This window comes from Lycium ferocissimum, chromosome 7, assembly GCF_029784015.1.
Source record: "Lycium ferocissimum isolate CSIRO_LF1 chromosome 7, AGI_CSIRO_Lferr_CH_V1, whole genome shotgun sequence".
Lineage (NCBI taxonomy): Eukaryota > Viridiplantae > Streptophyta > Magnoliopsida > Solanales > Solanaceae > Lycium > Lycium ferocissimum.
Window position 1 is genome coordinate 59,474,368 of NC_081348.1, and position 14,833 is coordinate 59,489,200.

The 14,833-nt window shown below is 38.6% G+C and overlaps 1 pseudogene; it reads right to left on the minus strand.

Annotated features, from left to right (window-relative positions):
- Positions 1 to 763: 763 nt before the first annotated feature.
- On the minus strand, positions 764 to 7,732 carry LOC132062397 (uncharacterized; annotated as a pseudogene).
- Positions 7,733 to 14,833: the final 7,101 nt, after the last annotated feature.

The window sequence follows — 14,833 nt, forward strand, 5'->3', positions numbered from 1 at the left end:
AAAGGAAAAGTAAATAGGCACAAATAATATTGTACACCATTAAATGGCTTTAAAGAACAACGAGTAAATAGAAAAGCATCATAACACATAAATGGGAGTTGAATACAAAAACCCATTCACATAACTAACTCATTTGGTCCCACAACCTTAGCTAAATAGTTTAGCTACTCATGCTCATTAAATAAAAAGTAGTATCAAAGAGAATATCCATGGCGTACTTACAATAATGTTAAAGAAGAAGATGACAAAAGGTGAAGAATCTTCTCTAAAAGCTTCACACAACACTAGTATTCAATGCTCTCTTTAGTACTAAAAGACAACTAAAACTGAAAAGTGAGGAATATTCAATAATGTGCATAGAGCACTAGGTACAAGTATTAAATAGGGAGAACAAAAAGTCAAATTTCGGACAAGTTTACGACTTGTGATCCAAATTTGCAGTCGCAACTTGAGTTTGCAATTGCATAACACTCAGCAAATCTTCTTGGTTCTTCTAAAGATGCGGCCGCAACTTTAGTTTGCGGTGCCGCATCTGCTTTGCAACTCCAGGCATGTAGCTTGGCTTACTAGGAGGTCGGGCCTCCAAGATGCGACCGCAACTCCGAAGTTGCGGTGCCGCATTCTTATCGCAAGTTGATGCTCTTTTCTTAGCTCATTGTCACTTCTCTGGGCAAAAGATGTGGCCGCAAACTCAATTTGCGGTGCCGCATATTTGCCGCAATTTTATGCTCTTTTGCTCTTTTTGTTCCATTTTGTCCCTCTTTTATCCTTGACTCACAAAACCTGAAAACACATAAAAACACACGGAAACACGAATAAACACTTAAAAAACCTACTAAAAAACTATAAGTAGTGCATGTAAAAAGCCCTAAATCCACGACTTATCAACACCCCCAACTTAACCTTTTACTTGTCCTCAAGCAAACGACTCGATACTCACGGCTCACGACTTGCTAACTGGCCTATATAGGATGCACATGACTATCGGTTGGTATCAATAATTATAAAATACACATAATCGTTCTAGTATATCCACCCCTTTCTGTTATTTCAGAAATGCACTAACAATGACCTTATGACACTCCAAAGCTTCACATGGTTTCTTGACATTATCAATTCACATTCACATTCACATACTACTGACTCGCTTGCATGGTGTCCTTTATCATCTATTATTACAATATATGCGCCCTCACAAGAAAGAAAGTCCCTTTCACACAAATATCAATCAATATAGAGAGACAAAAGGAGAACACTCGCACTCAAAAAGAATCTCACATGTCACAAGTATCAAACCATATGCTTGCCCTTATTTTCTTTCCATACTAATTCCAAAAACATTTGATTGTAGATCACAAAGGTCTTTCCAGGTTGTAATTATGGCTTTGGGTTGGGTAGGATATAAATTTGGGTACAAAAGTGACTATTCCTTCCTTGAGCACTACATTTGACTTGGTTGAGGCCTTTTCTTAGTAGTACCATACCCGACCATAGAGGTTTGGTGTCAAACATACCCGACCATAACAAGGCTCGATGTTATACATACCCGGCCCTACCAAGGCTCAATGTTATACATACCCGGCCCTACCAAGGCTCAGTGTTATCTGTACCCAACTGCAGTGGTGCGAGCGATAGATACCATACCCGGCTATATAAGCTCGGTGTTCTTAATAGTCATATATATATAATATCAACTATCATAGGATGAAACTAATGGTATCGTGAGAATATCAAGAATCATGAGCTTTAGTGATTCTAGGAATGAAGTCATCTTGGAAGACATTATGGAATTCACGTGAAGGTATACAACAATAGGATCATGCCTTAAGGAAAAAAAGGGTTAGCCTTACATACCTTTATGTCTTCTTAACTACTTAACGTTCACCTCCAAAGCTTGAGAAATCTACATTTAAGAGGGTTCATAGCATGGTTAGGTCTCAAAGACACTCTTAAGTCCAAACTAGTATAATTCGTAAGCTAGGAAAAATTAGTAGCATTTCCCCTATTTCATTTACTTCTACTAATTCCAAAACAACTACCCGACAAGAATGACATTATTAGCAATACCATAATCGAGAGACTTTACTCAAATTAGGCATCATTCAATCCCCAAACTCATTCTCGAGATCATTCATAACAATATCTACAACACAACACCATACATACTTACATACAATACTTCCTCAACATCATTAATATTATCCACAACAAGATTATACTCATAGCACGCCAAGAATCACAATTCAAGTTAACCTATAGCTCACAGTATCCTTAAGTTCACTCTTGAACTCTATTTTTACTTTTTTTTCCTTCAACCACATGGTATAAAAATCAAATAACCTTAACCATATGCAAAAGATGTAAGAACTTACCTTAATCACCTAAGAACAAGCCTTGGATCAACTTACTACACCAAAGTGAAAAACCCTAACATCAACACCCAAGGAAAACTTGAGTACAAAAGCCCTAGCAAGCTTCTTAGCACCTGAATCTCTTAATTCTCTTGGATTCGATTGATTTTTCTTGGATTTTGGTTTGGATTGGTTTATTAACCTGTAGAGAGGGTTTTGGAGAGCTAAAGGTCTGATTTGGGGAAATAATGTGGCCAAATGAAATGAAACAAAATATATAAAGCGTGACTTAATAACCCATCGGGCAATCCTGCGCCTACTTTGACGGACCGTCAAAATTCCTGCGGTCCGTCAAAGTGCACCGTCAAAATGTCCAGCTCAAGTGACCGTTATACGGTGATGCTCCACCATTTGATGTGGCATCAAATGTTATGCGGTTCGTTAAATGGTCTGTCAAAGTGCCATCTTTCGATAAGTTGCTCCTTTTAATTCGTTTGACTCCCAATCCTTATGGAACATTCGTGGTACTTGTGTAACACTTCGTTAACCTTCTAAGGGACCCTACAACTTCTCCCCAAGTCGTTACTAAACAAAGCACACCTCAATTGTCATGAAATCATCCCTAAAATGGCTTACATTCTACTTCCCTCAACAAACTCAATTCGACCGATTCATATGACTTCAAAAGCTTATGGTACGCGCTTAAAGTTATCAAATACCCTCCTTAATATAATAAGGAATTCATGTCCACTTTAGGCTTACGTTAGTTTACTCATATTGCAACAACCCGAAACTCTGAGATATAACACATTCACCCTGAAATGCTCTCCATCCGGACCAATAAGTTCAATTGCTCCATGTGGGAACACTTGTGTCACTTCAAAGGGCCCGGACCACTTGGACTTCAATTTACCTGAAAACAACTGGAGCCTTGAATTGAACAACAATGCCCGATCTCCGGGGCTAAACTTTCTTTGCAAGATCTTTTTGTCGTGGAAGTGCTTCATGCGGGCCTTATAGATGGAGGAGCTCACATAGGCTCGAAATCGAAATTCATCCATCTCATTTATTTGATCCATCCTTAATTGTGAAGTTTTGCCCCATTTAAGGTTCAACTTTTTCAAAGCCCACTACGCTTTATGTTCAAGTTCCACCGGAAGGTGACAAGCTTTACCAAACACCAATTGATAAGGAGACATGCCAATTGGTGTCTTGTATGCCATCCGGTAAGCCCATAGAGCATCATCCAACTTCCTTGACCAATCGGTCCTATTGGCATTGACAGTTTTGGAAAGGATGCTGTTAATCTCCCGATTCGACACTTCCACTTGACCACTCGTTTGGGGATGATAAGGGCTAGCAAATATATGCTTGACTCCGTACTTCTCAAGAAGTGTCTTGAATAACCGGTTGCAAAAATGACTACCCCCATCACTAATGATAGCCCTTGGAGTCCCAAACCTTGTGAAGATGTGCTTCTTCAAGAATGCGGTGACACTCTTTCCTTCATTGTTAGGAAGCGCTATGGCCTCCACCCATTTATATACATAATCCACCACTATAGGAATATACTTGTTATTACAGGAACTCACAAAAGGACCCATGAAATCGATTCCCCAAACATCAAACAACTCCACTTCAAGAATCGGCGTCATTGGGAGTTCATGCCTTCTTGAGATGCTACCATGGCGTTGACATTGGTCACAAGCTATCACAAAGTCGTGAGAATCTTGGTGGGTGTTAGTCCAACAAAAACCACTTTGAAGAACCTTGGCCTCCGTTCTTGAACTACTATGGTGTCCACTAACCGGAGATGAGTGACACGCTTTAATGATGGGCATCATTTATACTTCGGGAATGCACCTCCTTATGATGTTATCGGCGTAAACTCAAAATATATATGGCTCATCACAATAGAACTTCCAGACAACGGTCAAGAACTTTTTCTTTTGGTGGAAATTCAAATCCTTCGGCATGATTTCAGTAGCATGATAATTTGCAAAGTCGGCATACCATGGAATCATATGATGTGACCCCACCATCACTTACTCATCCAGCAATGACTCATTGACTTCTCGGCCATCCAATGGACGTCCACCCTCTTCAAGACGTGACAAATGGTCCGCCACTTGATTTTTACAACCATTTCTATCTTTGACTTCAAAGTCAATTTCTTGCGAGAGAAGGACCCAACATATCAATCTTGGTTTAGCATCTTTCTTTATCATGAGATAGCGTAGATACGCATGGTCAGTGTGAACAATCACATGGGTTCCCAAGAAGTAAGCCCGAAACTTCTCGAAAGCAAACACAATAGCAAGCAACTCTTGCTCAATGACCGTGTAGTTCATTTGGGCACCATTTAGAGTCTTGCTTGCATAGTAAATCAAGTGGAAGATCTTGTCACTCTTTTGACCAAGCACGGTCCCCATGGAAGATCCGCTTGCATCACACATCAACTCAAAGGGTTGAGACCAATCCGGAGCAATGATGATAGGAGCTGATGTGAGTCTTTCTTTCAAGCCCTCAAACGCTTTCAAGCAAGTATCATCAAATACAAAATTTGACTCCTTCTCTAACAACTTGCATAGAGGGTTGGCTATTTTTGAGAAATCCTTGATAAATCTTCTATAAAAACCGGCATGCATAAGGAAGCTACGAACACCTTTGACGGAGCTTGGGGGAGGAAGCTTGACATTAACCTTCAATTTTAGGTTAATTAACCTCAAGCCCCTTTTTGAAATCTTATGCCCCAAGACAATTCCTTCTCTCACTATGAAGTGACACTTCTCCCAATTTAGAACCAAGTTCTTCTCTTCATATCTTTTTAATACTTGGGCAAGATTCTCCAAGCATTCATCAAAGGCGTCCCCCACCACAAAAAAGTCATCCATGAAGATTTCAATGGAATCCTTAACCATGTCAGAGAAAATAAACATCATGCAACATTGAAAAGTTGCGGGTGCATTACATAGCCCAAAGGGTATCCTCTTAATAGTAAAGGTCCCATAAGGACAAGTGAAAGTGGTTTTCCCCTGGTCCCTGGGAAATGGTGATTTGGTTGTACCCAAAATAGCCATTAAGGAAGCAATAATAATCCCTTCCTACAAGCCTATCAAGCATTTTATCCATGAATGGCATTAGGAAGTGGTCTTTTTTTTTTTTTTTTTTTTTTTTTTCACTTGTTCAACTTCCGATAATCTATGCAAACTCGCCATCTGGTGACCGTGCGAGTGGGAATCAATTCATTTTTAACATTTGCAACCACGGTGATTCCACCCTTTTTGGGCACACATTGAACCAGACTAACCCAAGAGCTATTTGATATAAGGTACACAATACCAACATCTAACCAGTTGATGATTTCGATCTTCACAACCTCTTGCATAAGAGGATTCAACCTCCTTTGATGTTCAACTCTTGGCTCACATTCTTTATCAAGTTGAATTTTATGAGTACAAATACTGGGCGGAATCCCTTGGATATCCGCAATGCACCAACCAATAGCTTTTTTATATCTTCTCAAGATTACCAACAACCTTTTCTCGTTACTCATCCGTCAACTGGGCGAAAACAATCACGGGTAATGTATTGTTATGACCAAGAAATTCATACCTCAAGTGTGAAGGAAGAGGTTTGAGTTCCAAAGTAAGAGGCTCAATAATAGAGGGCTTTGTCGTAGGAGTTGCTCAGTTTTCTAAATCAAGATCAAGCTTCTTTGGATTGTAGTGGTATGACGCCAACCCAACCAATGCATTAACCGTCTCCTCGAACTCTTCTTCATACTTACCCTCATAGTTAATTATCACCTCCGCCAATATATCACCCACATGCTCATGCTTAATGGTTGTATCCATGGCTTCATTAATTGTATCAATAACAGACACAACACTCATATCCGCCGGTTGTTTCATTGGCTTGCAAATATGGAAAGAGACTTCTTCATCATTCATTCTAAATTTTAGGTCACCCCTCTCCACATCTACAAGAGCATGCCCCGTGGCTAAGAAATGTCTCCCCAAGATTATGGGTACCTCGAAATCAACTTCTCAATCCAAGATAAAAAAATCGGCCGAAATAATGAATCGATCAAGTCTCGTGAGCACACCATAGAGTATGCCAACCGGTATCTTCACGGTTCTATCCTCTATTAGTAATATAATTATTGTGGGTCGAGGAGTGCCCAAACCCAACTTGTTGAAAATAGCAAGCGGCATCAAATTAATCCTTGCTCCAAGATCACATAGTTCTTTGCCAAATTTATACATGCCAATTGTGCAAGGGATGGTGAAGGCTCCCGGATTTTCTTTCTTTTGAACCAAGGCCTTTGTCACAATAGAGCTAGAATGATGTGTAACTCCCACCGTTTCAAAACTAGCATGTCTCCTCTAGGTTATAAGATCTTTCATGAATTTTGCATAACCGGGCATTTGTTCAAGTGCTTCCACCAAGGGAATGTTAATTGAAAGCCCTTTCAATCTCTCGATAAACTTGAGAAATTTTTCATCATCCGCTTTCTTTGCCAATCGTTGAGGGAATGGAGGAGGAGGCTTTGGAACGGGTAGTGAAGCCCCTGGAACCTCCTCTACCGCTTTCCTGCCTTTTGAAGCTTCATCAATTTTCGGACCCTCTTCAACAATAATGGGCTTTTCAATACTAGCCCGCTTCTTCTTTGGAGTAGCTTTTTCCTCAACAACGATGGGTTCTTTAACCATTTTCTCATCATCAACCATCACATCATCTTTTACCAATTCCTCTCCCCCGATTATCTTGCCACTCCTAGTAGTGATTGCTTTGCATTTATGATCACTATCATTCCTTGGATTTATAACCATATTGCTAGGAAGTGTGCCTTTTTGCCTTTGATTGAGGATAGCTAAGATTTGGCCAAGTTGAAACTCCAATTGTTTAATGGAGGTGGAGTGAGAACTTACAACTTGCCCCAATGATTTCACTTCATCTCTTATCTCCTTGCAAAAGGTATCGGTGGATTTCACTTTCTTCAACACTCTTGACAACATATCTTTGATTTTTGAACTAGCAGGGTCGCTAGTAGGCGGTTGACTAGAGTTTTGTTGATTTTCCTTTGGAGGGACATACGGATTTGAACTCAGATGATTGTTATAGTTATTATTGTAACCCCCTTGGTTGTTATCGTGATTATATCTCCAACTTGAGTTACCTTGATCCTTGTTCCAACCTTGATTCCCTTGACTGCCAAGATCCTTGATTAGGACCTTGGTAGTTTGGCTGGGAACCCTTCCTTTAATTGTTGATATAACTTGCCTCCTCATCATACATTTGGAAACATTGCTCATCTGGAGAACTCCCTTCACAAGATCCTGCCGCATTAACCTTTTTGCTTTCACCACCCATGACATGTTTTGTAAGAAGGTCCATTTGGGTGACAAGTTTTGCCATGGATTCATCTCTCTCTTCTTTTTTCTTAATCATCTCACGAGTGAGCACATTTTTGGAGGAACTTTCTCCATCTACTTCCAACTCCCTAGTATGCCACGCTTCATTAGTATCGGTCAATTTATCCAACAATTCACAAACTATGGCATAAGAATTATCCATAATAGATCCTTCCAAAATGTTGTTCGCCACAGATTTGTCGACCGAGTCCAAAGACCTATAAAATGTTTGTAGAAGCACACTATCGGGTAATCCATATTTGGAACAACCTTTGAATTTCTTTTTAAAACGAATTCAAGTTTCATGGAGAGCCTCATTAGGAAGTTGACGAAAGTTGTTGATTTTGTCACGGAGTTGCAACATCTGGGATGGAGGGAAGAACTTCTTGAGGAAAACTTTGGTCAATTCCTCCCAAGTAGTGATAGACCCGGACGAAAGATTATCTAACCAAGTCGTGGCTTCCTCCGTAAGGGAGTATGGGAAGAGCCGTAGCTTCACTACTTTAATTGAGACGCTCGGATGCACATTGGTAGAGCAAACCCCAAGAAAGTTCTTAAGGTGCCTATTCGGGTCATCTTTGGGTAGACCGGTGAATAGGCCCTTAGTGTTGAGTAGGTATAGCATGGTTTTGGTCACGTGGAAACTCGAGTTTTCAATTAGAGGCAGGGGTTGAATTGCGGTTGAATAGCCAGCCCCTGTTGCCTCCTCGACGGCTGCCACCGGACGTAGAGGTTGGAGAGGATTACCATTCTTATCCATATTGCTTGCACAACACACAATAACAAAAGAAAATAAGAAGAGAAATCAAGACTAAAAGTAAAGTTTACACTAGTTAATGAATTTCTAGACTGTATTCCCCAAAGAACGACGCCAAAATTTGATACGCCCAAATTGCACCTTTAAAATAGAAGTAAGCGGTCATTGTCAAATATAGAACCCAACAAGGTTGGGGTTGAATTTCACAGAGAATACAATGAAGAAATAAACTCGTTAAGTCTAACTCTTGACTATAGTCTATATTTCTAGAGGCGGGAATGTACAAAAAGTTTGGTTTTAATATTTATCATGATCATTTGCAAGAGAATGCTTGATTTCTGATTAAAAATTTCTAAAGGCACTAAAGTTGTGGTTCCAATGGAAAGTAATGCAACTGGATATTAATCCAACTACTTCTTATATGTATGTGCGATTAAATATGGGATACACAAGTTTATCAAGAGTTTCTCAACCAAGGTGATAAATGTCATCACTAAGCTTTCTCAAGCCTTAGGATGTGGAATATGAATGATAGCTATTTACTTACTCAGTGGATAGGAACATACTCTGGATCAAAATCATGGGGAGTATATTTTGATCATTTCTACGAACGTAAAGCCCCTATTCCAATTCCTTTTATGTACAGAAGTATCCTCTTGGATAACTTACATAATCTCAATTACTAATCCTTTGTTACACCTTGGAAAATTTCGAATTTGTATCGCCTTGTAGATAGGCTAATGTGAGCTTGAGGTGACTATGAAACCCTTACGAGATTAAGGAAGGTATTAGATAGCTTAGAGTGCATATCATAAGGTTTCGAAGTCGTATGAATATATGAGCCTAAGTTGTTGAAAGAAATGAAATGCAAGTCATGTTCGGAAAGGTCTCCGCTATAATTGAGCTAATGATTATTTAGAAATATCTTGAGGGGCTTCTATAGGGCCTATTTTATGGTTAATGAAGTGTTATATAAGTGTCAAGAAGGTTCCACGAGGATTAGAAGTCAAATGAGTTGATGAGAACGAAAATTGTAATTCTCCAGTTATATGGCCATTTGTACGGACCGTATAAATCATACGGCCCGTATAATGGTCCGTATATTTTATCCAGAGAAGGGTGATCCCTGGTGGGATTATACGGTCCAATTATACGGACCGTATAAATTATACGACCTGTATAATTGGCCGTATAATCTGGTCGGGCCAGAATTTTTGTTTTAAAAGGGGAACGACCCTTACTTATTTTTCATTATCCACATTTCATTCAACCTCTACAAAGCTCCAAAAAAAATATTTTACCCAAACCCAAGAGATTACAAAGATTAAATAGCAAGAACCAAGTGTTCATGTGTTAGAAGGTTTCCTAGGGTTGGTAGATTTTAAGGAAACTTGGGCATTGTAGCTAGGGTTTGTGCACAAGTTAGTAGCTGCTCCAAAGCTTGCTTCTATGGGGTAAAAAGGTTAGTTTCCATGCTTATTTCATGTTAATGAGAATTTTTGGTTGTAGCAAAACTTGGGTAGAAGAAGAAAGTAGAAAATGAAGTCTAAATGTAGCTTTAATGATGTTTATGAGTAGTAAATTAAATTGAGTTATGATTCTTAGTATGATATGGATATAATCATGTTATGGAAGGTAATAATGGTGATGAAGAAGCATTATATGAAAATGTGCTATGATGGGTGTGAAGTTGTTGGCATAAGTTGAACATAAGGATGAATTTTGAAGGCTTAATGAAGTGTGATTACTTGATTATGATATTGTGAGTATATTACGCATGTTTGGGAGTTGTTTTGTAATATGGTGGAAGTTGACGAAATAGGGGAAATGCTACCCAATTTTCATTAGACCATGAATTATTCTAGTTTGAATTTAAGAGTATCATTAAGACTTAACCATGGTATGAATCCTTCTAAATGTAGATTATTCAAGCTTCAACGATGAACGTTAAATAGTTAAGAAGATGAAGAGGTATGTAAGGCTAACCCTTCTTTCATTAAGGCATGTTCCATTGCTATATGTATCCTTTCATGAATTCCAAAATGTCTTCCAAATGACTCTATCTCTAAGATTACAAAAGCTTATGATCCTCGATACGTTCACGATTCTATTGCATCCCCTATATGATAGTTTATCCTCCAAGGATAGACATAACGAAAACGATGATGGTAGTGATGTTGATGATACTTACGAGCTCTTATGTATATGTGTCTATGTATGGCTATTATGTACCACCGAGCTTATATGGCCGGGTATGATATTTATTGCGCCCACACCACTGCAGTTGGGTACGGATAACACTGAGCCTTGGTAGGGCTAGGTATGTATGACACCGAGCCTTGTCATAGCCGGGTATGTGAAACCACTGAACCTTCATAGTCGGGCATGCTATGGATATGAATATGGATATGAATATGTATATGAATACGGATACGAATATGGATACGGATATGGATATATGTATATGTATATGTGTATGTACACAAGCACGTATTAGAAATGGAAGGTCCCTATGAAAGACAAGTAAGTAATTATGATGATGGCTCTACTATCTCCCGATTCTCCCATCTTATGCTATTTCTTATGCTGTCTCTTATGCTCCTATTATGATGTTGATTATGCTTTACATACTCAGTACATTATTCGTACTGACGTCCTTTTATTTGTGGACGCTGCGTCATGCCCGCAGGTGGACAGGGAGACAGGCTTGATCCATAGATTTCTTATTCAGGGACTACATAGAGGAGCTCCATTTCATCCGGAGCTACAGCTTTTGGTATTATTCTTTTGTGTACATACCTATGGGCAAGGTGAGGTCCTGTCTCGCCTATATGATATGACATACTCTTCTTAGAGGCTCGTAGACAGTTGTGTATAGTTAGATGTCTTGTAGCCTTGTCAGCTTATATTTTGTATATTGTTTTGATAGCCTCGTCGGCTAGTATACATGGATATGGGCATTGTGCCGATGATGATATAAATGTATTGTTGCCCGATGAGATTAACATAAATGATGAATAGAAATTATGACTAAGCTATGTGGCTCACCTAGATGTAAATGTGAATGTACGATAGTGCTCGGGTGGGTTAGCATTGGGTGCCCGTCATGGCCCTTTGGTTGGGTCATGACAAAAGTGGTATCAGAGCAGTTCCGTCCTAGGATATGTCTACGAGCCGTGTCTAGTAGAGTCTTTTTTATGGGTGTGTTGCATGCCACGCTTATAAACAGGAGGCTGCGGGCATTTTAGGAATGAATGACCTTCTTTCTTCATAAGATCGTGCGATAGAGCCATGATATAAGGATTTCTCTTTCCTTAACTGTGTATTGTGTATTTCAGAGATGTAAAGAGAAAAGCTACGGCAGCCCAAAAGGGCAAGACAGTGGCAGGAAAGCGGGCTGAAAGAGCACCGCCAACGGTTGTAGAGGAAAGTGAGTCCCAGAATGCGGCTCAATCTCAGTCCTCCCATTCAGTGCCTATTTCTGAGGAGCATGAGGGAGCCTCAGCTCCAGCTCCAACACCCCCAGCTCCTCCACCGGAAGCTTTAAGCCAAGATGTAAAAGAGGCCATTTATTTACTTACTCAGTTTGTCGCCGCCCAGACTCAGCGGCAAGGTGCAAAGTAAGGTGATAGGGCTGTTAGTGCAAGGGCCCCTGATTTTATTAGCTTGAACCCTCCGGAATTCTTCAGGTCAAAGCCAGATGAAGACCCTCAGAATTTTATTATTGGGATGTTGAGGACACTTCGGTTAATGCATGCTTCAGACATTGAATCGGTAGAGTTAGCATCCTATAGATTGCGAGATGTCGCGGTTCATTGGTATACGATTTGGATGGATTCACGGGGAGTCAATGCACCTCCCCTGGTATGGCAAGAATTTGTAGATGCCTTCCTCCAGCATTACTTGCCTCCAGAGGTTCGGCGGGCTAGAGCCGATAAGTTCTTGAATCTTAGGCAAGGAAGTATGAGTGCTTTAGAGTACAGTCTGTTACACCCCGCACTTTCAAAGCATGAGCATGCCACGTACATCACCATAGTAATGGAGTATTGGAGACGTCCCATGATGTTTTGGAAGGTACAAGCCATGGGAAGTACGTAACAATGAAGTAAAGGATGAATTACGGTCTCGTAAGTCATAATCGGGAAAGACTATCTTGAAACACAAGAACATGACCATTATCAAGTATAATAAATGATAAATATCATGCAGGGGGAGTTTTGGAAGATTCTAGGACCAACCAAATCAACGAAAATAAGTTTGTCTAAAATTTGGAACAAGTTGGCAAAATTAAGGATAGAATTTTGGGTCAGCTTTGGAGGGGTATATCCCTAGGTATATGGGGAGATTTAAGGTGTTTCAAAATCCTAAAATGAAGTTCGTCAAGTCTAGTTTCCAAAGCAATAAACATCTCATCGATACGACATCGGAGTAGTGAATTATGGACGTTACAAATTCAACTGACAGAGCAGAAACAATGCTGCTACAGTGCCACCGACTTTACCCACTTATAAAAGGGTTAAAACCCCTATTTTTGGTCATAAAAATCTCTCAAATATTCCAGAAAAATCAGCAAGCATAAGAGAGCAAATATACATCACAAAAGTGAGGATTTTGAGTAATTTCAAGTGACGGAGTATTAATCGAGGTCCGAGTAACGTGCGGTTGTGATTATAGTATTGTCTTGCGGCGGAATTGGCTTGGATTCAAAGTAAATATTGAACATATTGCTTGGATTCAAAGTAAATATTGAACATATTGCTGCTCTAGAAAGAATAAGGTATGAATCTCTCCTTATTAATATTAATTAAGGGTTTAAGACGAGTATTATAGTATGAATGAGATAAAGTTATTACATAGTCGTATAATAAGTTGGATAGTTGAGAAACTCATGGAAAACATCTTACTCTCAAGAGCTGTGAGATTCATAGAGTTTATGATTCAAAGGCATTTCTTTCTTGATGATCCATAAATATTTTCCAAAATGTCCCTATTTTCCAAGTTAAAAATTTATGATTCTATTAGCTTTGATAATGACAACAACGGACATGTTGTGATGTTGGTATTGTTGGTTATTGGATTGTGATTTTAATTCTAGAAATTCCAAAGCTTATGATGTTAATACTATTATGAGATTATTGAGATTATTTCATAATTTTCTCGATTTTATTCATTTGTTGATCTCACCTTATAATAATTGTTCCTTCAAGGTGAGATATAGGATGATAATTCCATAATGAAAATCGGAGGTTACCGACCTTACGTCACTCCAAAGTAGTTATAGCTTTTATTTGGCTCTTAAGCATGCTTTATATATATGTATAGATATGTATATATGTATATATATATATATATATATATGTGTGTGTGTGTGTGTGTGTGTATATACATATATGTATACACACACACACACACACATATATATATATATGTGTGTGTGTGTGTGTGTGTATGTATATATAAGTATAGATATGTATATATGTATATATGTTTATTATATATATATATATATATATATATATATATATATATATATATATATATATATATATATATATATATATATATATATATATATATATATATATATATATATATATATATATATATATATATATATATATATATATATATATATATGTATTTTACTACACGAGCATAGTCTTACGCACCTTGTATTACACACCGAGTCCTATATATATATATATATATATATATATATATATATATGGATATATATGTATGTGTGTGTACACACCGAGTCTCGAAAGGGCCGGGTTTACAGATGTTTTATAGCCCCACACACCGTGTCCCATATTGTTGTATAATATTTTGGTGGCCTTGTCCGCCTTATTTTGAGCTCTCTTTATTCCATACTTTCCATATCTATATTATGTTGTTATTCATTGCATACTCTTTTTCATGATATACGTTATGTTGTGCGACCTTGTTCTATCCGGATTCTCACGAGCACTCCACTTATGAACATTTGGTATTGTCCTTATGATCATCGTATTCTATGTAGAGGATAGTAGATGTGTGTGTACGATTAGATGTTTTATAGCCCAACCGGTTCATATTGTTGTATATATTTTGGTGGCCTTGTTTATGTTGGGCTCTTGATACTTTTTGTCGGTCCGCATATGAACATATGTGCTTTGAATGATTGGATATTTCTATGTTGGGCCTTTTTGCGTGCAGTGTTCTTTGAGTTATGGTTTATAATGTTCAAAGTAACGAATAAGTCAGGTGGTTCCCGGCCTACGGGTCGGAGCCTGTCATACTCCTGATAGGGGTGTGACAAATTGGTA